This window comes from Lonchura striata, chromosome 2 (assembly GCF_050655825.1).
Source record: "Lonchura striata isolate lonStrDom1 chromosome 2, ASM5065582v1, whole genome shotgun sequence".
NCBI lineage: Eukaryota > Metazoa > Chordata > Aves > Passeriformes > Estrildidae > Lonchura > Lonchura striata.
Window position 1 is genome coordinate 98,715,746 of NC_140704.1, and position 26,003 is coordinate 98,741,748.

General features: G+C 41.3%; 1 long non-coding RNA gene across 1 annotated transcript; it reads left to right on the forward strand.

Moving 5' to 3' along the window:
* Window positions 1-3,232: 3,232 nt before the first annotated feature.
* LOC146768348 (uncharacterized) lies at window positions 3,233-26,003 on the forward strand. The gene is made up of 2 exons (XR_014952832.1): window positions 3,233-21,253; window positions 22,390-26,003. It is a non-coding gene; the product is annotated as an uncharacterized LOC146768348 (long non-coding RNA).

Genomic DNA, 26,003 nt, shown 5'->3' on the forward strand with positions numbered 1-26,003 from the left:
AACAGGATCCAATAAAGAAGACGTATTCAAAAATATAATACTGCCCCTTCAAATCAATAAATAAAGACAAGCATTTCATACACTAATGCATATATCTATGACCATTATAAATTAGTTGCTTGCCAGAAAATACACTTCTTAGCACAAGTGCCATTATTTAAAGTTGTCTGTTTAATGCACACTTAGTATATTTTCTCATCCAAAGCTGCACTGCATAATTAGACAACATCCATTCTTAAAAACTAAAGTAGATGCCAAAAATGTAATACATAAAGCATGACGTATTACAAATTTACATCTTCAAAAGTTATGTGTGGTTTCAGACAGAAAAAAATTGCAAAAAGATCACTATATTATAATGGCCAGGGTTTCATCTTAGCTTGCTCCATCTGTCGACTGGCAGTAATGTAAGTTATAATGCACTCATTCTTATTCAACTTCAGTGAATGGGTATTTTCTAGGGTAGTTCTATTAAGTGGACAACTAGATAGGTGTCTTAATAGTTTGCTGAATTATGGTTGTTTAAGTCTCAGTTAGATCAATGGGTTGATTGCTGGTTCTTTTCCCAGAAGACATTTATTGTCTTCTAAGGTGAACTCGTATTTCTGTCTGTATTCCCAGCATGGATGGGTTTCTGGCAACCTATTGATCATATACAGCATACTTTTATCTTTTCCACTTAGGACCCCTTGGAAGCAGCCTCTTACCCCTATCCTGCCAAGATGGGTGAGGGTGTCTGTCTCCTTCCGCCCTCCTTTGGGCAGTACGGAACAGCCAGGTTGGCTGGTTGCCTTGGTGAGAGCTGTGACAGCTGTGTGGGTGAGAACTGTTCCCTTAGTGTGCTTCTGTGCAACAGGACATGCCTGGTCAGGCAGAAAGAGCAGAAAAGTGTGGGCCTGCTGAAGGATGCAGGGAACCTAGTGACAAAGGACATATGAAAGGTGGAACAGCTTGATGCTTTCTTTGCCTGAGATCATTGGCAAGGTCCACTCTCAGGCCTCCCAAATACCTTTAGCTGGTAACAGGGTCTGGTAGAGTGAGGTATAACCTGTGGCCAAAGTAGATCAGACTACAAACCAGTTTTGTGCACTGGGAAAGTAGAAAACAATGAGCACAGTTTGGCATCTGATGTTCCTGGGGGAGCAGGCCTGTCTTACTGTGGGAGAGCTCTCTGTCCTTTTCAAAGAGTGATCAGTGAAATGGAGAAAGTTCTGTGAAACTACCAGTCAGTCAGACTAAGGAGAACCCTTAGAAAGATCATGGATCAAAGCTTGCACTGTCTCCCTCAGCATACTACTGGAGAAGCTGGCAGCCCATGACTTGGACACGAACACTCTTTGCTGGGTTAGGAACTGGCTGGATGGCCGGGCCAGAGAGGGGTGATGAATGGTGCTGCATCCAGCTGGGGACAGTCACCAGTGGTGTCCTCAGGGGTCTGTGCTGGGGCCAGTTCTATTCAATATTTTTATTGATTACATGGATGAGGCGATTGAGTCTTTCATTAGCAAATTTGCAGATGACACTAAGCTGGGAGTGTGTGTCGATCTGTTGGAAGGTAGGATGGCTCTGCAGAGAGACCTGGAACCGTTGGATGGATGGGCAGAGTCTAACAAGATGGAGTTTAATAAGTCCAAGTGCTGAGTCCTGCATTTTGGCCACAACAACCCCCTGCAGTGTTATAGGCTGGGGAAGGTGTGGCTGGACAGTGGCCAGGCAGAAATGACCTGGGGGTGCTGGTGACAGCAGCTGAACATGAGCCAGCAGTGTGCCCTGGTGGCCAAGAAGGCCAGTGGCATCCTGGCCTGGATCAGGAATGGTGTGGCCAGCAGGAGCAGGGAGGTCATCCTTCCCCTGTACTCAGCACTGGTGAGGCCCCACCTTGAGTGCTGTGTCCAGTTCTGGCCCCTCAGTTTGGGAAGGACACTGAGATGCTTGAGCACATCCAGAGGAGGCAACGAGGCTGGTGAGGGGCTTGGAGCACAAACCCTGTGAGGAATGGCTGAGGGAACTGGGGTTGTTTAGCCTGGAAAAATGGAAACTCAAAGGTAACCTCATCCACTGCATTCCCTACAACTCCCTGAGGGGTGGTTGTAGTCAGGTGGGGGTTGGTCTCTTTTTCCAAGCAACAACTGACAGAACCAGAAGACACAGTCTTAACCTGCACCAGGGGAAATTTAGGTTGGATATTAGGAAAAAGTTTTTTACAGAAAGGGTGATAAAGTACTGAAGTGGTCTGCCCAGGGAGGTGGTGGAATCACCATACCTGGATGTTTTTAGAAAAAGATTAGATGTGGCATTCAGTGCCATGTTAGTTAAGGTGTTAGGGCATTGGTTGGACTTGATGGTCTTAAAGGTCTCTTCCAACCTAGTCAATCTGTGATTTCTGTGAAACACCCATTGCCAAGTGCACAAAGAACAGAACACTGAGACAATGCACTGGGATTTATCAAAAGCAAATTACACCTGAAAACAGGCACAACAACATTAAGATGACTGGCTTGGTAAATGATAAAGGGAATGCAGTGGATGCCATCTACCTTAAATTAAGCATGGTCCTTTGCACGGCATAATGTCACTGTAGATAATTGGAAAAATATAGACTGGAAGGAAGATTGCATGGTGGATAAATTCTGTGTGGACTGTCTAGGCTTAAAAAACAATGATTGGTGTTTTGAAGACCAGATGGTGGATGATTACTGGCGTCATTCTTCAGGGACTGACACTGAGGCCTGTGTTCTTTATTGTCTTCATTAACAATCTGAGTGATGGAATGAGGTGGGATGAACCTTTATCAACATTCTAGATGACACCAAAGTGGGGATGAGGCAGGGGATTGTAGTGGTGGAAGTTACCACCATCATCTTCCTGGTTGGGAGGCTGAGCAGAGTTGCCAGTTAGAGGGATCTCAACAGGCTGCAGAAAGGGACTGACAGAAACCTCAAGAAGTTCCAAAAAAGCAAATGCAAAGCCCTACGTCAAGGGTGTAAAACTGCAGTGATACAGGAGAGTGAGTGACTATCCAGGGCACCTCCAAAAAGGCATCTGGGAATCCTAGTGGACAAGTTCAGAGTGAATAAGAGAGGTGAAGGCAAGCTGCATTAGGATGAGTGTAGCCAGCAGGTCAAGTGAAGTTATTATTTCCTGCTGTTCAGCCCTTGAAGATCAGATCCCATCTGAGTAGTGTCCAATTCTGGGACTCCATTGGACAAAAAGAGACCATTGTCTATGTGCTCCAATTGCACATAGACAATTTGGAGCAAGTCTGGCAGAGAACCACTAGGCAGGTCAGGTCATATGAGGAGAAGCTAAGGGAATGGTGCCTAATTGGGGGATGAATCTATTTGATAACTCTACTAACTACCTGTTGAAGTCTATAGAGGAAAGAGAGCTACACTGTTCCCAGTGCAAGAACTGGAGGCAATGGAATCAAGCAACAGCAATTAAAATTCCAATGAGACACAGAGTAAAAATTCTTCACGGTGAGAGTGATCGAACACTGTATCAGTTTGCCCATCTCCATCCTTGAAGGCATTCAGAACTCTAGACAATACCCTGGGCAACCTCGAACTAGTTTTGGTCTTTGGGCAAGAAGGTGGATTAGATAACCTCCATAGATTCTTATTTGTACTGAGATTCTGATTCCTTATTATAGTTACTTCAGGCACTACTATTCAAAAGGAATAAATTCCCTGACTCCTGCACTATTTTCTTTTTTCCTATTTCCTCTATGGTCTGCAACATTTTGGCTCTGCTTCTCGCCTCACCTGGCAGCCAGCTTGTGCCTCTCAGCAGCTTTTGCACAATGCCACAGGAGAGCAAAGGCTAGTGGGCCATACAAACTCGCCAACACACCAGGAGCCTTTGTGCTTCTGCCTGTTAATCACAAGGTGCTATTGAGGTGTGTGAGCTAGCCAGTGTGCCAAGAGCCTGTGCATCAGGCACACAAAGAGAAATGATCTAGCAGCAGAGAGCAGCAGATTGCAGAGATGTGTCCCAGTGCTGAAAGTGGCAAGGCCTGAACCACCCATGTCAATTAGTTCAGTCAAATCAGATGCAGCAGCAACCAGTTAGACCAGAGCTTATTGTCTCACCTTCCTTCTGGCCTAGTCACCCCCTCCATATCCCATCATGAAGGCACCCTCATTTTTATTGGGAGGGAAATGACAATCACATAATATTATATTGAATTATTTTATATTATAATAATTGCATTTACTGTATAGATTATATATACTATGTTATATTAGATGTAATATAATATTATGTCATATTATGTGTTGCTCTTGAGTTGCTTTCCCAGTCTGGAAGTCACCATGCTGCCACCATATTTTATTCTCTGCAGCCCATGAGATAGCTGAGGAGGCAAACAAGGCTCACACTTTCCTCTTTCTTCCCTCTGATGCAGTGCAACAGATTTCAATAAGTGTCTGAAACTGGAAGTGGGTATCCTAGCTTCAGGAGAACTGGGAATGGGGTCAGACAAGAAACTACCTCTTGGTAATCTACTCTCTTCTCTAGCAGAAACCCTTGTGTTGGAGGAGAGCAGCATGGAAAGGTAGAACTGGGCCCATGGCATCTCATACTTAAGGACAGTTACCTGCTCATATCTGAGACCGGGGGATCTCCATTATGGTATGTTCACCCCAGTAAATCAGTGTGGCACTGATTTGTAAATGGTTGGCCTCATTTACTGCATTCCTCTCTGCAAACTGAGCCTGTGCTAAGCTGCTGGAGCCCAGCCTCACTTTCCTCCAGCTGCTCACTTCCAAAAAATTATTGACATTGCCTCCAGCCCTTGGATGTTAGTGGTATTTTTGTTTTATGTCTTTCCTAACAAGTTGACACAACTTAACAATGTTGGTCTTGTCACCAGATTATTCTTCTAAATGAGACAGTTATTCACACTGAGTCATTGAATATTTTACAACATGGTTACAGTAGCTGCTCCGACAGGTACCTGTGTATAGATGAGAGTGTACGTACTGTCACAGCACTGTCACATAGGAGATGTTTGCTCTACCTTTATTTATACAAACCACTCAACCCCTCCTCTCCCTCGCTCACAAGCTGCCCTTTAATTCTCACAGCACCACCTTTCCACCTTGTTACTTGGGTGGATGCACAGAGATGACCCTACTGCTGCTGTACCTCTTGGGTTTCATCGGGTATTTGGGGAAAATATCGGTTATTAATATCGTGCAACTGGAGATGTGACCTGTAGATAGTATATTTCCTGGCAGACCAGTGAGCTTTGGAGGAACAATTCTTTCCTTGAAGTGGGGATGGGTCTAGAAATGAAGTTCTTTCAATTTTTCCCTTTACACAGTCCTGCTTGATTTTTCTGTTTCTTCAAAAGGACTTTATGGCCAAGAATAATCAGAATATCTGCCAATTTGCTTATAAAATTACTCTGTGGGTATCTGAAATTAAAGACCTCTAGTATCTTCTTCCCCAACCTGTAACAATCCCCAGGGAATGAGTGTGTGTGTATGAGTGTGTGCCGGTGTGCGTGTGCGTGTGCGTGTGCGTGTGTGTGTGTGTGTGTGTGTGTGTATGTAACTCTACAGTAACTCTCTGGTTTGTCCAGGGTTTAAGGAATAAGAGCTTAAGTGAAACTCACCCCAGATTTTTGATACTTGTTAGTGATCAGAAAGCCTTTTTTATCATCTCCACTATGTGGCAGGACATCAGAACTGAACCACTTGACTTTTTGCAAGGTGTTTTCTCTCCTTTTTAATGCCTGTGATAAAAACTGCATCTCAGAAATTGTGGCTCTTTAATTAATTCACATTTTAAACATACTTTGAGGTTCTCAGGCACATGTGCTACTTGAAAATAAACTATGCTTTTAAGAGCTTCTGATTTTTTTGTAGTGTTTGGGTTATTTTTTCCTCTCTCTTTTTTTATTTTTTGCCTTGAAAAATAATTGTCCCAAAACTAGTTAAATAGCAGGAGAGTCTGAGCAACAGCTAAAGGGCCTCTATGCTCTGTCATCTTGTACCTTGCACCTTGCCGGCAACACTTGTAAAGAGCTGGTGTAAAATGGTACCATGCAGCTCTGCTAGTAGTTTACACTCCTTTTGCTCAGAGTGAACAGACTACACAAGGTGCAAGGCCCAAAGGCCTGTTTTTCTGCCCATTTGGGATATGCTCTTTGCATCAAATCTTGAGATTTCTTCCTTTTATTAAAGTAAACCCAAAGGGGTCCCCTAGAGGCATAGCCAATATTCACTCCTTGTGGGCACACAAATCCAGGATTAGCCTGTGGCTGTTCCCAGGGAAAGTGTTTGCTAGTGAAGTCTGAGCAAGTGTTAGGCAGGTACAATAATGCAGAAAACCTGCTCTGGCTGTTTAGTCATCTGAATTAGATTAATAGAATACCTCTGGAATGTCTATTTGTGTACCCCCAGAGTTGAAAACTTTAAATTCTGCTTGTGTCCTTAGATATGCTGTTTATCTGAAAATTATTTTTCTTTCACATTACTGTAATTCTCCCACAAATTGGGAGGATCTGACACTGAAACTATTCTCTGCTGATTTCTCCCAGCTAACACACAGAAGCATTGAGGATGGGAAACCTTACAAATTGCCAATTCCCTAAAAGTCACATTTTTTTAAATGCCAGAGTTTCACTTTCACTAGGCGAAACAGAAGAGACTGGTAGGGGAATAATTATTAAAGCTAGATCTGAAATTATTCCAAGTCTGTGAGTCTGCTTCTTTGCAAGAAGAGTGCTGAATCCCTAGCAGTTTCCATGGCTTGCTTCTTTGCAGAGGTCCTCTAATGGTAAATTGAAGCAAACCAAATGCCCACCACCAAAACTCACTTGAATTCCAATGCCTACACCTGATTTTGAATCCCAGTCCAGATTTAAAGAAGATAAAGGAGGTCTGTCCATGTACAAAAATATCCTTAGATGGCTAAAAGTAATCAAAAAGCACTTTAATAAATTCTCATTAATAAACTAAAATTTATCATCTGGCTTTTCTGACACTCTAATGATGAAAGATGAAAGGTGTAGATATTACAGATACACAGATGTCTGTCATAAGTAATAGAAATTATTAATATTATAATTAATGTGTCTTACACCTAGGGGGTCTAACTGAGATAAGAGTCCCACTCCTTGTGCATGCAGTCAGACACTGCATTCTGCCACATAAGTAGAGAATAAAGGCAAATAGGACCAGGAGAAAAAAAAAAAGGCAAGGCACAAAACTGGATCAATCTTGGGCTATTTCAGAGGACCTTCTTCAGAGAAACCTGAATTATCCTTGATTTTCTAAGGAAGATCAAGAGCCTGCCTATTTCATCTTATTGAAAACCTCACCCTGACAGACTTCTCTGAGGTCATACAGGAGACCCATGGAGAGGGGCAAAACATGTCCAGCACAGCAGCACAATGCAAATCTCTAGAATGCTTTTGCACAGAAATAGCATTTCTTCATACAAAGAACTGTGTTTGGGCTCATGTCTAGCTTAGATTAAAGAGCAGTGGATAAACATCTATCTTTGTTACCACCACAACCATGAATTTTAAGGGTTAGTCATCCCCGAGACCTGGAATGGCTCATTCACGTGAGACAGAAATACTTCATTCAGCCTCGCACTCCTGGAAGGCTGACAGTCCTGGGCAATGAAGCTCCTTTTTTACCTTTCTTTTCTTCCTCGGTGAGTGATCTTGACTGCATTTTCACCAAAACAGAGATGCAATATCTCACAAAGAGGTGCACTGCATGTTTCTGCCGGCATTCATTGGCTGTGCCTCGCGTGTAGGGCAAAGGCTTAGCCTCTAAGATTTGTTGGCAGCCTCCTGCTCTTTGTTCTTCAGAATGTGAAAATAGTGTAAATAGCAGCATCTGCAATTGCTCCTGCTGCTCTGACTGCCAGCCAAGTCAGATCCCCCTCCCCTCAGAGAGCAGTCCACATGCTGCACACAGGACTGGACCGGGGAGGAATTATATGCGGTGAGAGTGCAGCCTCAGGAGTGCTGTGAAGAATACGGGCCATCAGACAGGAAGGCAGATAGACTGCCTCCGAGTTCGGCTATTCCCAAATGAAATTTAAAAAAAAATCTCTTCCCCACATCATGAGTCTTATATATTTTTTAGGATTTTTGTGTCTAAATCTATCTTGCTACCAAAAATGTTTTAAAGAAAGGGAGAGAATAATTCACTCACTGTTTCTCTTGTGCAAGCAGAGCTCTATTCCAAGAGCAACCAACCTTTCTGTCATGATCCTATACCTTCCTGTACAGATTCTTACACTGAACCCATCATGACACTTCAGCGATTTCAGCAGCTGGGCTCAGGTTCACTGTTTTTCTGTTTATATAGTGGTTTTAAGCAATTTTAAATGTGCATGTGGAAATGAAGTTTTAGAAATGCTGAAAAGTGATTAGTGGTTTTTTTTCCACCATATACATACACATGCATACATGCATACTATACCCTGTATATAGCTGTCATAATAGATTTTCTTTCCTCTCCAGCTCAGGTTGAAAAGACACTTAAGTCCTTTTTTATGTGAAAGGCATTCAAAAATACCTGTTTGTCCATTTGAAATCTGCAAAAGAGGTGGAACAGTGTGTAGGCAGAGCGAGACGTTCATTTACGATCTGCAACAAGGGAAGCTGGCAAAGAGCCTGGAGTGAAATGCACGTCCCAGAGAGATGCTGTTGATGGAAGGGTTCTGCAAGCTTCTTTCTAGCCAGCCCTATCAAACAGTACCACCCCAAAAGCAAATCCTTATCATGCAAAAAACGGCATGTCAAGGTCAGTGATATAAATGAATTGTCAAAACATCTCATAGGCAGGCAGCTGGCTAGACTCGTTGTCAGCTGATGGCAAGATTAAAGCCTTAAAGTCTGTAAAAGGATTCAAGTTCTTCCTTGCTACACAGCAGTTGTCCCGAGCTGATGGTCTGTCATGAGGTTCTTATTTTGCAAGCAGAAAGTTCCTATTTTTAAGAAAGACATTAACTATCTTTTTAAATTTTGTTTCTAACCTCTTCCTTTCTCCTTTAATACAATCTTTTAACTCTAAACCAGCAGCATAGCAACCACAGTTCCATCTATCTTCAGAGACCTGAGCTTCTTTGTGAGCCCACCTTAACACCAAGATTCACAGCTTTCAATGACATCTTACTCTCCTGTATTTATTTTTTTACTTGCATCATTCCAACACATGCCAACCTCTAGCACATAAAATGCTTGGCTCAGAGGAACAGACGTATACAGCTGCACTGTAATTGTATAAAAAAAAGCACGCTAATAACTCTTCAGTGCATTCAAAAACTCTGCTCATTGCAGAAGTCTGGGCAGATTGGCACATGGTGCAGAGGCATAGATTACACAGTGCTTAATGACTAAAACTAGAGTGCTAATATAGCCCAAATACACTCACTTTACATTCAAGAGAATGAGACTTTTTTTCTTCCTCAAAAGTGGATTTTAGCCCAACAACACTAGAATATTTGAGGAAAGCCAAGTGTGCACTATGTAAACAGAGAGGACTGCAGTGGGAACCTAAACCTATGAGCTATGTTCTTTTAGCAAGAGGGAAGGACCACCCAATGAAAGAAAGGGCCAATCAAAACAGCTCAGATTTTTAATGCAAATCACTCATGCATGAGTTACAGACCAGTTGTTCCTTGTAGAAACTATCTACACAGTAGTTTTGAACAGTGAGTCCATTTTCAGGAAATTGTGAACTGCTCTTTGGGGAAAAAAAAAGGACAAAAATGCATTGAAAATAGAGTTTCTTTCTAATTATCCTTAGTGTCTTCCTTAGTGGGTAGTTTGAAGATAGCTTTTCAATGTTAAATCTGCACAGACTATGCTGTAAGACTTTTTCTGCTTTACGTGAGTGAAAAACTGAAAATCATATTGAAAAGTAGAGTTCTTATTTGTACAAAGATTATCACATTTGCAGTACAAATCTAACATTCACAAAGGCAGGCAGAATGGCACATGCTGTGAGCATACCACTCCAGTTTAAAAGCTTTAATTCAGGAAAGTTGCTCTATTGAGGAAAAAGGAACTCAAGCACTTGCCTAACAAGGAGTGTTTAAACTGCTTTCCTAAATATGGATAGATTGTACCATGCACTTAAGTGGTTTCCCACACCAAGGGATTACACCTCCAACAATTATATGAATTAATTTTGAATCTAATACAGGGAAACAGGTCTGTGCCCACTCCTCCTCTGGATATGCACTCGTTTTTCAGGCACACATGGACCTTTGCCATGGGCTGTGCACTCAGTGGCCATTAGACCCCCTGAAGGACCAGGCTGGGACTGGTCCCTGCATGGGCTGATAACCTGGATGCAGCTGCCACACACCATAAATGCACTGTGTCATCAGTGAAATCACTAAGCCATAACCTGCCCTGAAAACTGCAGGGGGATGAACCAGGGAAGGCTTTTGAAGAAATACCTAACAGCCCTTCTAGAGCTGTAACTGTAGCCTCAGTTTTTCCCACGTGCTGGAAAGTTGGAGATACAGAGGAACCTTCTTCTAGTTGTCCAAGGCTTACTAAGGGAAAGAGGACTTGTAGCCTTGGAGACATCCAAAGCGTCTATATCCACCGTGGAGAACCTTTTCTTTAGCTGTTTTAAAGCTGGGGCAGTGCAGATATACTGGCTGCACCCAAGGACGTTAACCACAACAGAGGATTAAATAAAACATGTATATGTAATGAAAAACAGAGTACATGAGAAAAAAGGAATAAATATATATATATATATACACACACACAGATTCAAAGCATTTTCTTGTCCCTATTGACAATTAACATATTGGCTGAGAATATATTTTCCTGGAACTTTTGGATTTCTCTAACATTTTCAAACATTTAGGGCACAGTCTGGAAACCAAGCTTACAGACACCACCCTTGAGCAATACTAGTTTGTCATTGACCTCGTGCACCAGTCAAAAAGAATAGCCTGCTCCATCTTTTACCCTGGCACGTGACTTCAAAAAAATCAAACAAGAGTTTCTCATTACACTTATTAAATTTGAGTATGGCTTGTTATTAATTGACTGAGGTAAAACAAAATCCTTTCAGTATAAAACATAATTATTTAAGCTAAAGTGCTGATGACTTCAAATGCTATGTTATAGCACATAATCTATGTTGAAATGAAAGATAGAAACACCTCCTTTTGGACTAATTGCACCAGTGAATTCAGTGCATTTGTTATGACCAGAAAAGTGAGACTTGAGAGGAATGCTGGATATGGGTGCTGTGTTTTATCAGACACCAGATGCCAAGGCTTTCCCTACCCCTATAAAAACAGGCCATCAATGAGCTACAGCAGGAGAGAAAGCCTTCCAGGTCCAATTGTATGGCTAATAAAAGAGCAAATCAAAGTATTTATGTAGGATCAGCACAGGAAGATATGCTTTACACTTTTTCCCAAAGACGTCTGTAGTTGGGTGGGTTTCTTGCAGTATCTTTCTTTCTCAAGCAGTTTCCAGTTTTCTGGTGTACTTTAATTTGGAGGGGGAAAGGGCTTCCTATTAGTAAATAATTCATCTATCATACTTGTATCTTAGATTTATGAAGTGACTTTTCTACACCAAAGAGCATTGCAAATTACTGGCTAGTTCATCCCTTCTGATTTTTTTGCCACAGAAGAGAAGGTTCAGATAGCCCAGAAATCTGTCAGCAGGAGGGAGCTGAGTGTGGCACTGTCATCCTCCCCTTCGCCTGTAGCTCAAAGCATGGCTGTGTGTATGAATCCTGCCTGACTGGAGGTCCACTGAGATTTGGGGCTGAGAAGGAGCTCAAGTAAAATGTGTGTTCTGGGCAGTCATGAACCCAGGAGGAGCAACATTATATGTGGCATAAATGTCTGATAAACCCACATGGGAATAGGCATGGAAGCAATGACTTGGCTTAATCAATAGCAGCTGCTAGATTCACTTTTATGGTATTGTATCTCATGAGGACATGAGGTGTTTTGGTGTGTAATGGGTCCTACAGGATTTGTGGCAAGTAGTGTTGTTTGGGGGAAACATTGTAGAGGGTCTCAGCCCTTCTCCAAATGCATCAAAAATTTGTGGGGTTTTACTGGACTCTCCTACTGTCATTATTCTCATAATTTTTTTGTGGCTGAGGTGGAGGCTCCTAAGGTTAAATTACCAATGACTAATGATGAGCATTGTGCAGCCTCACCTTTATGCACCCTCTTTGCAAGGCAGAGTTAAACCCCTAAATTATGCATTTAGGCTCCCCTTCAAAATCAGAAAAGTCTGCTGCCTGGGAGTGCCTTGTCACAAGCTGGCATGCTGAGCCAGGAACCAGTAGGAAATGGTTTATCCGGTTACTCTGTAAGGATTAATTATGATGGAGACTAGTCCCCAGGTCTCCTTTTTATCCTGCCAAATGCTTTAACCACGGGTTAGAGAATCACTGACATTTTTTTTCCCCTGATTTGTTTATTCAATGGCCTTTTCACCTTCTTTTGGTGGTGAATACCACCTCCCAAGCCAGGCCTCCTCTGCAGGAGGGTATTTGAGCTGGAGTCAGCCCTGTGACAGTGTGAGTCCATAAGCACGTGCTCCAACCCCCAGGCTGGGGGACAGACCTTTGCTTGTAGGAGAGGTGGCTGATGGAGGGGGAGCAGAAACAGCTCCTGTTTCCAATAGGCTCTGAATGGACACACATACATTAGGCATGCTCGGAACATGCACTGAAACAGTAAAACTTTTCCACAGAAGCTATTTGTCATAGCCTGGAGATATGTCCTAACAAAAATTCACTTGCAGAAAGCTGGTAGGGTCTTGCTTTGTCCAAGTGTTCATGTCCCTTTCCTTCTTTATATTCTGCAGGGTACAGAAAGGTAGAGTCAGGAAGGACATCAAGAGGTTTTGGGGTTTTTTTCCCTGACTTGACACTGCCCCACACAGGAGATGATTTCCTTTCTAAGCTCCTCCTGTGTTAAACACATGGGTACTTGCTTTTCCTGTGCTTCTCTTGGTATTGAAAGGGGATTACTCTGGTGGATCCTGCTTGTGACAGAATGGAGCTTGGCAATAAACAAAGAAATGGCATCCTAAGCAAAAGGGATTTCACTGTGAGCATGTACCTATATTGACAATATTCACTGTCCAATCCCTCACCATCCCACCTCATTCATTTTCATGACACAAAACATGAGGTTTCATTTCAACCCTAAAGGTATGTAACCCACACACTCCCAGAAAATATCCTGAGCGGAGCTTGGATATATGCACACCAATCCTCCACAGGCTCTATGGAGCTCCAGGCTGGAGCTGCCCTTGTGGAGGGCTGAGGGAAACGCTAGGAATGAGAGACCTGAGCATGATAACAAGTAAGTCATCTGTGCAATGATATAAACCTATGAGTTCCACTGATACCAGCTGCCCTTGCCACCCAGAGCAACTGTTTCCTCCCCAACAGATCTCCATTCAGCACAGACCTCTTCAAATGTTGGCAGCATTGACACTGAGGCTCAAGAGCACCTGGGCACATTTGTGATGGAACAGTGCTCTTAGATCTGTCACAGTAATATCTGGTGCATCCAGAACAGTCACGTGTCAGCACCAAAATGACACTGTCCCCTTCTCAGTTTTTTTTTTTTCCCTTTTTTTTTTTCTTTTTTGGTAAAGGAAGATCATCCAGAATCAACCCAGTAAAAAGAATTGTCATAAAATCTCACACCATTGACTTGTAAATGGAATTGAATCTGTGGAGTCTACATAATGATCCTATCAAAAAGGGAAAGAGCTATCACATTCATATAACAGATGAGATATGAAATGACTACTATGGCAGATGAACACCCCAGAGGTATTTTGCCTTATTCTATTCACTGCGTTTATATCTCCAGTTTCTCTAATTTTAGTTATTTTTTTCCTCAGGTCTCAAGACAAGAACAGAAATTTTTTTTTCTTTCTTTTCTTTGTTTTTTTTTTCTTCTTTCTTTTTTTTCCTTTTTTTTTTTTTGTTTTTAACAAATTACCTCTTACAGAAGTCAATAATATAAAAACTTATGTTTCCAAGGTCAGTGCTGGGGCTTTATTAAAACTGATTTTTCATAATGCATTTCTCTGCCGTTGCATCTGCTGTTGCTGCTAGAAACCTTCCAGTCATTTCCCCTTTCCTATAATCATCATTTGGGTTTCTGAGAAGTTAAAGTACTTGCAGAAGACAGGGGCCAAGTAGTGACAGGCTCACCTTCCTCACCAAAGAAATTGCCCTGCTTAGGAAAATCAGATGCAAAGCCCTCCTCCCTCCCCTTCTAACCCTCACACATTCCTTTACATCTCTTACCTCCATCTCTTTCCCCCTTCTCCCCCAGCCCCCTCTGCTCAGCATTTTGATTAGTGACTACTTAAAATAATCAGAACAGCCACTTAACTGGCAGTCTCACACTCGCACCTGAAGCTAAAACACAGTGTCATAAAAATGAAAAGTCATCAGAATGGCAAAGACTGCCGTTTGCATGCAGCTGCCAGAAGAATATATTCATACAGCAGTGATTGCACAGTGCTGCTGTTAGTCAGCACGGGCTGGATTAGTACACAGACCCTTCTATCACTGCCCTCCAGGGATTCACACCCTGCATTTAATTAGGGTTTGTGCCTGGTTTTGCTTCAGAGAGACACTGAGTTAAGTGCAGCCCCAGTGTATTTTGCTGGACAACCTCTGTCTATATGGAACATGGCCCTGCTGTGGCATACACAACACACATGCAAACCCCTCACACACATTCTCCTGCTCTTTTCCTGTACATTATTGCCAATATTATGGCACACAAACTGGAGGGTACTATTTCAACCATGTGTTTTGTACTTATTAAACGGTGCTGGCCACAGGGAATGAAATGAGCCAGAGCTCATTCCTACGAAGGGTTGTTGCGGCACTCTTTAATTGTACAGAACAGTATCATCCAATGTGATGCAATGAAGATCTATGGAGAAAACCAGCCTTTTCCCTTGAAGACAATGCCAATGTTTTTTAACTTTTATTTCATTCACTGGCAGATTGAGAGATAAAAAGCACAATGTGACCTTCTACCATATTCTACATACCATGCTAAGCCCTATACCCATGTGTATCCTCTACAAGCATATTATCAGTAAACAAGGTAAAGAGTGGACAGCAAACACAGAAAACAAGACTTTGAGAGTTAAAACTGTTGCTAAATCATTCCTTCATGTTTTTTCCCTTTACAAAAAGGAAGGGAAATATTCCAAACTGTGCCCAGAGCATAGATAGCAGCCTTTGAATTACAGAGTGGTACTGAAAATGCAGTGCATCTAACCTTAATCTTATTTAAAGTTTTTTATTCTCTGTCATTGTTTTGGTTTAAAAGGCCCTCAAGGAAGTTTGTGAAATGTGTATTAGCTATCTGAAAGAACAGTTGTCTCCTATATAAATAAGTATTTAGAAACTATCCCAAAGTCCCTTGTTATGAATGGGATTTTTTCCATTGATTTTGGTGAGCTTGGATAAGACCTTTAGGCAGCTGTCAAAAGGAACAGTTTTGCTAACTTTATATATATCTTCAACTTAGATTGAATAAAAATAGAGACAAATTATGAAAGCTGTGCAAAATCAGAACAAGTACAGTGACTTGTGTTATAATACCTTGCTTCCCTTGAGCTGGGTTTGCCTCACCTTCTTTGGTGTTTGCTTACAGTGGGTAAGAGAGATGTAAGCTTTGTGCAGAGCAATACTGCACAGAAGAGCACAGCACAGCAGGAAGCTGAGGATAGAAAACAGACAAAATATCGGCCACCAAAACCAGCACTGAGCATGGGGTTGCTATGAAGGGTAGCCTACATTGATTTTACTGATTTAGTCATATAGAAAAATTTTCCACCTTTGTCCCCTTTTTTGTATTGATCACTGTTACCTGCATGATTTCATTGAACCTCAATTCCTTCTCTTTTCAGTGATTTCTTTCTTACCTGTATGCCTGTGTGAGCCTTGTTCAAGAGAATAGGGAAAGTAGAAAAATGGGAGATTTTTCTGCCATGGGTGGCAGGGAGAGTGTGAGGGAGGGAAATGGCTAGAAGGGAAGAAGGTATGAGATAATCAAGTACAACTGAGGAAAAAGCATGAAAATATTTGCTTGCTTATAAGCAAGATCCAAGAATTCCCAAAATCACAAGTAAGACATTTGACTATGAGCTAAAGCTAAATTCAAATCCAGTTAAAGACCGGGAGGAAAAATCTTGAAGATCTCCACTCTTGCAAAGATAAAGAATATCACTCTGAGGTCTGAAAAGAATAATGAAACAGAAAGGAAGTATAGCACACCTTGTTTAAGGGAGGAATGAGATTTAAAACCTTGTTTTGAATTTTAATGGCTCCCAGATCCCCTCCACATAAGATGAGAGAGAGAAGCAGAGCAGAAGGCTCCATTACTTTTTCTCCAGCAACTTTGGTATCTGCTTACTACTGACTGCAGCCTTCACCTAGCTGCATCCTGGATTCCTCATACCACAGCCTCAGAGACCAGTGGCCTCCCAAGCCTGCACCAGCTGAGTTGTCACTGCTGTGCAGCAGGTGGTGGCCGTGCCCTTTCCAACCCTCTGCCCTGGGGAAGCAAAGGAAAACCCACTGTACCTGCCATCATGACAAGGCTCCAGGGAGGTGGAAGCTGTTGAGCCAGATTACACAAGCACCAGGGGACTTGTAAACCTTTTATTGGCATTTAAATACATATTTAGGGACTGATCTGCACATGTAGTATTTAATTTCCACACCTGGTTATTTGCTGTTATTGAAGTCTATGATTAAGCATCTTAGAACCCCCATTTTTATAAGACTCCATGCACATGAATATCACTGCAGGACCAAGACTTTGTCACTTTGGGTCATGAGAGGAAGCTGAGGCCCAAGTAGATGAGGACCCCTTCTCACAGGCATGTAGATCTGTTCACTCAGCCTGTACTGCAGCATCGGAGACTGACACTTCTGTCCACCTTTCTCCTGCTGTCAGACTTTGGCAGATGTTGTCATCTGACTCAATTCTTGAGGACAATGAGGGATTCCTGCCTTCTTCTTAAAGGTGCAACTGGCCCTTGTTGAGCCTATCTAATAACCTCAATATTTGTTAATTTCAAATTTTTATGAAAAAAACAAAATATTTGTCCTTCGTGGGAAATCCATATTCAATTTAAATGTGTTGCAAGAGATATTTTTGTGATGCAAAAGACCTCATTCTTCATTGACCTGCACTTTGCAACCAGTCTGCAGTTACAGGGGTTAATATTTTTTATTAGTCATAGAGGAGGTAAGATCGTGATCCAACATAAAGACTAACTAGGGTGCCTGCCACACTTATCTCTTTCATACAGGAACACGGAAATACTAGGAGACTTCTGATTTGGGCTTTTACAAGTGAAGCAACCCCCCAAAAGGGTGATAAAATGGCCCAATAAAAACCAGTGACTCCAGCTCTTTAAAAGGAAATTTTTTCCATTTATACTCCAAGCAGCTCTTCCTACTACTGCAACAGGGACTGCAGGTTCCTGTCTTTGTCACGCCGACAGTGTCCCCAAGCATGGTGTTCCAAGCAGAATTGCCTTCACTCATTCAGATGCCCTTCCTGTGAGTCAGAAGCACGAACACACCAGCTGATGTCTCGAGTCTTCCTGCCTCTTCTCCAGCTGCTCAGCAGGGATACACAGCCTCCAGCAGAGGACAGCGCTGATTGTGCATATGGAGGTGCAGCGGGGAGACCAGAGTGGGAGAGCAAAGCGTGATATGCTTTGTCACCTTGCAACAGCCACTAGGTTCCTTTCCTTCTGCTTTTACAAGGCCTTGCTCACCTCCCACTATCTAGATAACAAAATGCCAGAAATGTCTAGAAATAAAATGCTGTCTAGACCCAAACAGCATTTTATTTCCCCAATTGGATATAAACTGTAGGAAGCAGGTAAAAATGCAGGGAGCCGCTCACTCACAGTCATTAGCTCCCATTGGGTTTTCAACGCCTTCTCATGGGAGCACTTTTGAGAAGTCTTTCCACACGCTCACATCTAAAAGTGCTTTGCTTATCACAGAGATTCGGGCAGGGCAGGTCTTAGCAGCAGTATTTTCATGTGGAGGAAGAACTGCACCACAGCTAACAATAAGCACTTCTTCAAGAGCTAATTGAAGATAGAATGTATAACACCATCTGTAACCAGCCATCTGGTGATTCCCAATAACACTGCCTTCCACACCACAAGGAGGGGAGGAATTTATAGAATAGCAATCTAGTTTGAACAATCTGATTTGGATAAAACGTGAGCCCCTCTTTGCCACCTCCTCCGCCATTATCCATATTCAAACTGTGTGAAACCGCAGCTCTTGTGGGGTTTTAAAAAATTGCTATAGGACTGTGAGTAATAATGATGATGATAATCAGAAATGTATTTATTAGTTACCTCTGAACTTTCAGATTCCAGCTGGACAAGATGCAGGAAACTAAGACCTCAGGAGAGTCTTTTTTCACAGAAATGACAGACCAGTTTTGCAATCCCAGGGGACAGTGCTAGCAGAGATAAGTATATAAAGTTAGGAATGATTATCTGAGTTGAACTTACAAACCTTCCACAGCTCACCATAATTCCCTATTCCTTCTCCTACTAATACATGAAGGCACTGTAAATTAATGACCATCAACCTGTCAGTTGTGAATCAACAATATATTTTACTCACAGGAATGCAAAATCAAAACAAATCCCCCTCAGACACCAGGGGTTTCTGATGTACTCATGGAACACAAAAACATCTGACACTATTTTTGCCACATATCATTAGTGAAATTTGAACCTGTGCTGAATCCTCAAGTGGCCTTTTCTTTAAACTGTGAGAGAATTTTAGCAACTGCATTTGGTACCCTTGCAAACACAGGCAGATACTGGTAATATGGACAGACCTCCACTTTGTGCAACACAAATGGCACCAACTATAATAAATATGAGGAGTGATTCCCAAACCGAAGACTGGCAAATAGTTACCCAGCTGCTACAGAAATAGCAAGATAGATTTTTTTTTTTTTAAAGAAAAGAAATTAAATGAAATGGATATTAGCTGGAAACATCTGTGTTCACCACAGAGCAAAATGCATATTCAGCAGCCAGTTTATTGGCTCTTTAGAGGATGTGAATGGTGCATTGTAAATAATGACACGCCTGTAATAAATTCCCAGTAAAAAAGAGAGGGGGACTGAGCCTGTTCCTCCCACAATTCACATTTCTGGGTCCCTGCTGTGAGTGATGATTCACAGCAGTCACAAATTCCTGTTTTCAAAATGCTATTGTATACTCCAGGGCTTTCATTAAGTTTTACACTAGCAAGGGAAATTTAAAACTTGAGAGAGAGAGAGAGAGGCTCTGTGGTGACATTCATTTAACACTCACTGTACTGCACTGATAGATGGGATAGGAGGGTGCATGTCAGAAATCAGTCTGTGTTGCTTTCTTTAAATGTAAAGAATGGTGCACAAAAACCTGACAGTGTGTAAAAAACAATTCAAAAACCACCAAAATTGTGATTTGACAGCTTTTGTGTTTTGGAGGTGTATAAAACATTGCATAAATGCATTGGGCTTCAGCATTTAATTTGTGCTCCTACGGGACAGGCAGCTGTCTTAATTTCCTTCTTGATGCAAGTGTATCAGTTCTGTGAGTGTTATGTATAAAAGATGTACTGTTCCAGCCTCACAGCTCCAGGACTGAGCTAGCTGCAAAGAAAGATCTTGTTGCAGAGAATATACCTTTTCCTGTCAAAGCTGGGTATCAAGATGTGCAGATGAATTTTTGCATCCTGACCAGGGAATTCCTAGAACATCATTCTGGTGCATGGAGTTCCAGCATGCTCCCTCCACTGGGCCTTTCACCTCCAGGATATGGTTTTATATTCAGTCTACATCATTTCAGCCAAACGGTTGTTCTACAGCTGCAAAGCACACTAATGAGATGAGTTTTTGGCAGACTCACAAAGTTCTCAGTGCCCAGAGTTACACATGTTGTACACTGTCTGCTGGCTACCTCTGTTTGCACTTAAGGAGGCACTGTAAGATTTTTTTTTTAGCAGAGAATATATTGCCCAGTAGCTAAAATGTTATACAGGCTTCTTCTCATACTACTGAATTTGCCATATCCCATTCATTTAGAAAGGAGGCATCCTTATTCTCAGCTAAATTAAGGGCAGATTTTCCAAGAATCAGGGCCAAATTTTGCTCCTACTTTTTTTTTTTTTAACCCAAGTGCAATTTCATCTTTTCATTAGGATTTCTCAAGCAAAGACAAAATGACTATGTCTCTCATGTGTCTATGATATATTTCTCTGCTTCTTTTTCCTCTGAAATTTAAAACCTTCTGTCACAATTTTTAGCTATAATTACCGAGTTCAGAGTTTCACATTGAGAGCTGCACCCAATACAGGTATGAAGACATAAGAGCATGAAATAAAAGCTGTTCAGATCCTGCCTAATAAAAATCTGTAACACTTCATCAACATCACAGGCTTATTAATTTCAGGGTCATTTTAAGAGAGAATTTGTTAAATTTGTGCCATTTTCCACTTTGAAAAAGAGATTGGTGTAAATCTTGGAAACAGACCCATTAAATTTAATTAAAACATAAACAGAACTGAAAATGCTTTAGCTTTTCTCTCCCTCACCCTTTGCACTTTTAATTTGCTCAAAAAGTGGGTAAAAGTTTAGTATGCTTTTTGGTAGTGTCTGAGATCTGCTTTAAAAACCTACGTGTAAGGTGGGAAAATGCTTGAAACGTTAAGTAGTCAACTAATGGCACTTCATTAATTTGCTTTGTTCAGGAGCTGGAGCAGGGAAAATGTACTGCTTTAAAAGCACTGGGCTGCAAGATTTTAGAGCAGAACTTACACGATCCCATCCCAGCTCCACATCTCCTTCCTTTCCCGTGCAAACGTCCCTGAGGCTATCCAGCCCTGCATGACAACACTCCCTCTACACCTCACCCCATCCTGTGCCAACATTTTGGGAGCCAGCACTGCAGGATTTGCAGCTCCATACCAGTTATTTAATTTTCCAGGGAGTACCACCTCATCTTTCTTGGAGGCTGCTGCCTGCCAGGCAGCTGCCATTTTGTGGAGCAGGGTTGATAGAGCACGTTGTGGAAGAATCAAGCCCTGCACGCTCTCAGAGAAGGTGCTATTTTTGGTTCTTCTCTTCCTTTTTTTCTCACCTACACTGAGGAACTCCAGCTATTCAAACTGACTGCCTCTGCCTGCTTGAGGTATGGAAAATAATTTTTTTTTCTGTCCGGGGTAGGAAGAACGGCATGGTGTCATGGAGCTGCTGCCAGCAGGAGAATGGTCCGTGGGTCACTGCCCAAGCTCTTGGGATGGGATTTGGTCTGCAGGGCAGTGGGGCAGCAGAGATACTAGATATTTTCCCATGCTACAGCCAAAGGAAGCAACAAAGACAGGGAGAAGCAGATAGGCTCCATTTCTGCAAAATAGTGTTTTTCTTGGGATCTTTTAGCTTGGTTTGTTTGTAAGGTGGATAGGTGGAATTTCCAAAATGAGCTGGTGTTAAATGTCAGGTTCACTGACAGAAGACCCATTAAGCTGGGTAGGGTAGGTGTGCTGATAGTATTTGTTTTCCAAAATAATATTCATGAGACATGTTTTTAAGAAAGAAAGCTTTTTCTTTGCAAGATCCCTGAGGCAGAATAATGGAAACTGCTTTTTGCCTGCCCTTTATATTGTGGAAAAAATGGATAGGTACATTTTTAGTGGTACGCAGATATTTACACCATGAATCACCAGAATTGACTTTTCCTTAAACTTCATCATTTGTCAGGGATACTTTTTTTAACTCTCAATTTTGATAGGTGTCCCTTCTCTTCTGTATGACACCATAACAATTAGGTACATCTGAAGCTCTCAAAGGTGTAGAACCCTGTTTTCAATATGTGGTGGTTGGTGGAAAAATACTTTCACTTGGGAGTTTTGCCAGTCTGAGAAAGCCAAAGCCTTTTGAATTGCCATGGTGTACTCCAAAACATATTTCCTTGATGTCTGTGATAATAGGAGATGATGCAGGTCCAGTTGGGAAAGACCATGCCTGAAACTTAAGAAGTGAAAACTGGGTTTGACAGAGCAAGTTTGCTAACTTAGTAAATAATTTCCTTGCATAGGCAATGCAAAGCAAATACATGTCTGCATTAAAAACCCGAAAAAATTAATTGATGTTCCTTTCTTCAGAACCTAAGCACTGTTTATATGCCCATTTTAAGCTAAATCATTTTAAATAATCTATTTTTTAAAAAACTGCTCAATGTAATAAAGATATTTTCTGATGTTACTTATAATATATTATTGGATTGTATTTCATATCAATAATGCACATATTTTCTCCCAATTCTAGGAATCTTTTTTCCCTGTCTCAAGGTGACTTTGAGCCTCATCACTTTATTGCAGACTTCAGAGGTTTTCATCACCCTGTTTGCAAGTACCATTTCAGTGGTTAATCACATCAGGGACAGCTGTCTCTGGGGTGCTCTTTTTGATACTGGGATGGAAAAAGCCTTTAAAGACCATTCCTTTGGTGCTCTAAGCACAAAATCAACCACTGACATATGCCCTGCAGACAGGAGAAGTCAGTAAAATGATATCACAGCTATTAAATGGGTCCAACTATTTTTGTCTTTTTTTTTTCCTATGCCAATAAATTTTTTGGAACCTCCCCCACCGTCATTGATTCTACCCCAAGAGAAGGAAGCAGAAAATCAGTCACTGTGAGAGTCTGAAGCATTTCACAGCAAACTGCTTTCACCTCCCAGGAGAAACTGAAATATGTTCCCAAATAGAGGACTTGGAAACTTTTCTCTAAATTGCAAGAATGTGAATTATTCCTTTTGGAGACAGAGCATGAGAGAGAAGTGAGAAGACTAGCTGCAGTTTCTCATCACAGCCTTATTCTTTCCTTCACCACTTATCAACATGTAAACTTTGTTTTCTCAGGAGTAATGATTTTACAACCACTAGGGACAATAGGAAACGTCAGATAAGAGACTCATTACACATCAAGTCAGCCTAGCCTGACAAGACTGGAACAAAATTCAGCAAGAATGAGTAGAATTTTATATGGTTATGTTTTGCTTAAAAGTGGCCACTAAAGAATAATATAATGTGTTGGATTTTTATTTAAACTCTATGCTCATGGTACCTTTTTTTTTTTTTAAATCTCTTTGTATCACAACAGAAGGCTGACTGAAAATAGAACTCTGCATTCAGTGCTGCCATCTCTTTTTCACCTTTGAGGATGAAATCCAGGTGCAAAGGAAAAGTTCAGATCTAAACTTTGGGTCTCCTGCTTATCTGTTACTGCATTCTACCACACATTGCAAAAGGAGGTAGCTGGCAACACGTATGTACAGCTTTCAGCTCTTGTATAATGGATTTTGACACAGGCCACGGTGGTGATGACCTATGCGAAGTGGACACCTGTTATGAAATCTCATATGATTTTGCAAAGAGCTCATGATAAATGCTGTCAGTTCAACAGTGAAGCTCTACAGGCCATGAATTTGTAATGGATTTCTTGGTTGTGACTATTTGTGCTGGAATATATAGATGATGAAATGAAATCCAGATGATAGCCAGATTCCTGTTTCTCTTATTCAGTGTCACAAGTCACACAAAGCGAATGAAAAAGGTCCTTGAACTTGGAGCTTTAAAGGACTTTATATCAGTGGTAGTAACTGAGGGTACTTTTTGAAGGTCACCAGTTTATGTAAATCAAAATTTGCTTGGGACTGTTAACACTGGCTGGGTTTTCTTAGTGATAATTGCCCTGTCTGTGCTAACCAGTATGCAACAAGGTCCTCATCATCAAAATAAACTTTCTGCCTACCCTGGGATGAAAAGGCAAAACATGTAGTTTGCACAGAGAAAACCCAGGTGAACAAAACTGAATAAGACCTATCTTTTTCTCTTTGCTTCTGTGCTTTTTCCTTCCTGATTGTCTCAGATTCAGCAGACCCGCTTTGAACGTTCAGCTGGTTGATCACTAGAGATTGTACTTTGTGTGTGTCATCTCTACTTTCATGACAATTTCAACTGTGCTGGTGTCAAATGAACATGGAAGTCACAGGATTTTAAATGCCTGCTGGCAAGGCCTAGAAGATTTACCACTTCCCTGTTTCATAGCTGATAAAATGAGAAAATCTTTTGAAAAAAGAGGAGTAGTGTACAACCCTTCTCAACATATGAACTAAGAAAGTGGGGAAAAAAATGATGCAATGATTCCACAAATTCAAGGACCACAAATGCAAAACTACAAGTAGATCAACATAAGAGTAAGAGAACTAAAGTAAACACAGGGAATGTTTGCCACCTCAGGTACTGATTAACTGTGGTCCAGATAACCTGATAATCAGCCTTCTACAGTGAGTTTCACTAGGACTGACACCCACTTTATTTCAGTGATACCCAGTGCAAACACTGTGTGTATAACCCAAATTAAATATACCAAGCCCAGTGGGGTGTGCAGATGCACACAAGACATAGTGGTTTCTGTCTCTTATAAGGACATGGGTTGTGTGGAGAGTATTGTGAGAGATTTGGGTAGTCAACATGTATCTCCACCAGTACTTCTCATCCTGAGACCAGGATGCAAGTTCTGAGAAGAAACCTACTGCTGAGAAATAAAAGAATGCTTACGTTAATGATGTACATTTACATTTTCCTTGCCATAGTGTCACAAGTTTAGTTCCAGGAGCACTCCCTAAGTTCAGAGGAATGGCTTAGCTAGGAGGAGCACTCTGTTGTGGCCTACTACATACACTGGGCAGCCTGAACACTATCAGGGGTAAGTCCTCTTGGGTGATACAATAATTTTATATTTAGTCCTTTTGCATTCATTCAATCCAACAGGCAAAACAATGCTTTCTGTGCCATAGTCAGGCCTTAGAGACAGAAGAAAAGCTCAGTTAGACAACAGACACATACAGAAACTGGGAAAATTGCTTACTCTGGCCAAAAATAGTTCAGATGGTCAGCTTCCACCACAGACTTCTAGAGCTTAAGGTTTACTTCCTTCAAAGCATAAAGTCAATAATAATAACAAATACAATAACTCAACAGATAAGAGTACCTTAGCTGATAATAAATCATACAGCACCTGTCCATTCTCAACCAAATTGGCTCCAGTCTTTGGTATTCTTTAATTATTTTCTGATGTAAGTTTGGGCTCTTGGCTGGATGAAAATTATAAGAAGATTTCTTTCAGTCCTAAAGCATGTCCTATTCCAACTAGGTAACTTATTGTCAAGTCAAAGATTATTTTCTTTCAGCTTTGAGTAAAATAATAAATCATTCACTGTTTTCTGAACATGTAACTGCAAATTCCTTTATTAAAGGTATTTGCCTGCCAGTTGCACTATTATAGATTAATTACTCAATATCAATTTCGAAAGTGATGCCTGGTTGAGGGTTCACACTCCCACTGCTGAGTGAAGTCAAACACACGTGGTTACTTTCAGTCTGGCTTTAGCATATGAGCCACTCTACAAAGGGATCGTAAAACAAAGTACAAAGTGACAACCATGGATAGCACTGATGTTCCTTGTGAAAAAGAGACAAAATGAAGGAATGTCTACTGTGGAGAACCAGATGGAGAGGTCCTTAGAGATGCTTGGTCTCCTGATTCAGACACATCTGCTCGGGTGGATTTATTACTCTCCAGCAATGACAGGCTGAACCACAGCTCGCTGGCATCAACATGGGGTCTTTCTTCTAACTTCAGAGCATTTGGATTGGGTGCTGAAGGTGGATACAAGTCTTCTTACTTATATCACTACACATTAGGTAGAGAATGTATTTGAAGAGCTGAGGCTAGTTAATTTCACAAGATTTAACTTAGAAAAAGTATTAACTACTTTTTGATATAGTACTTGGTGGTGTGTTTTATGACCTTTATTAATTTAAATCTGAAACTTACAAGCATGTAAATGCAGTACAATAAAAGATAACATAAAA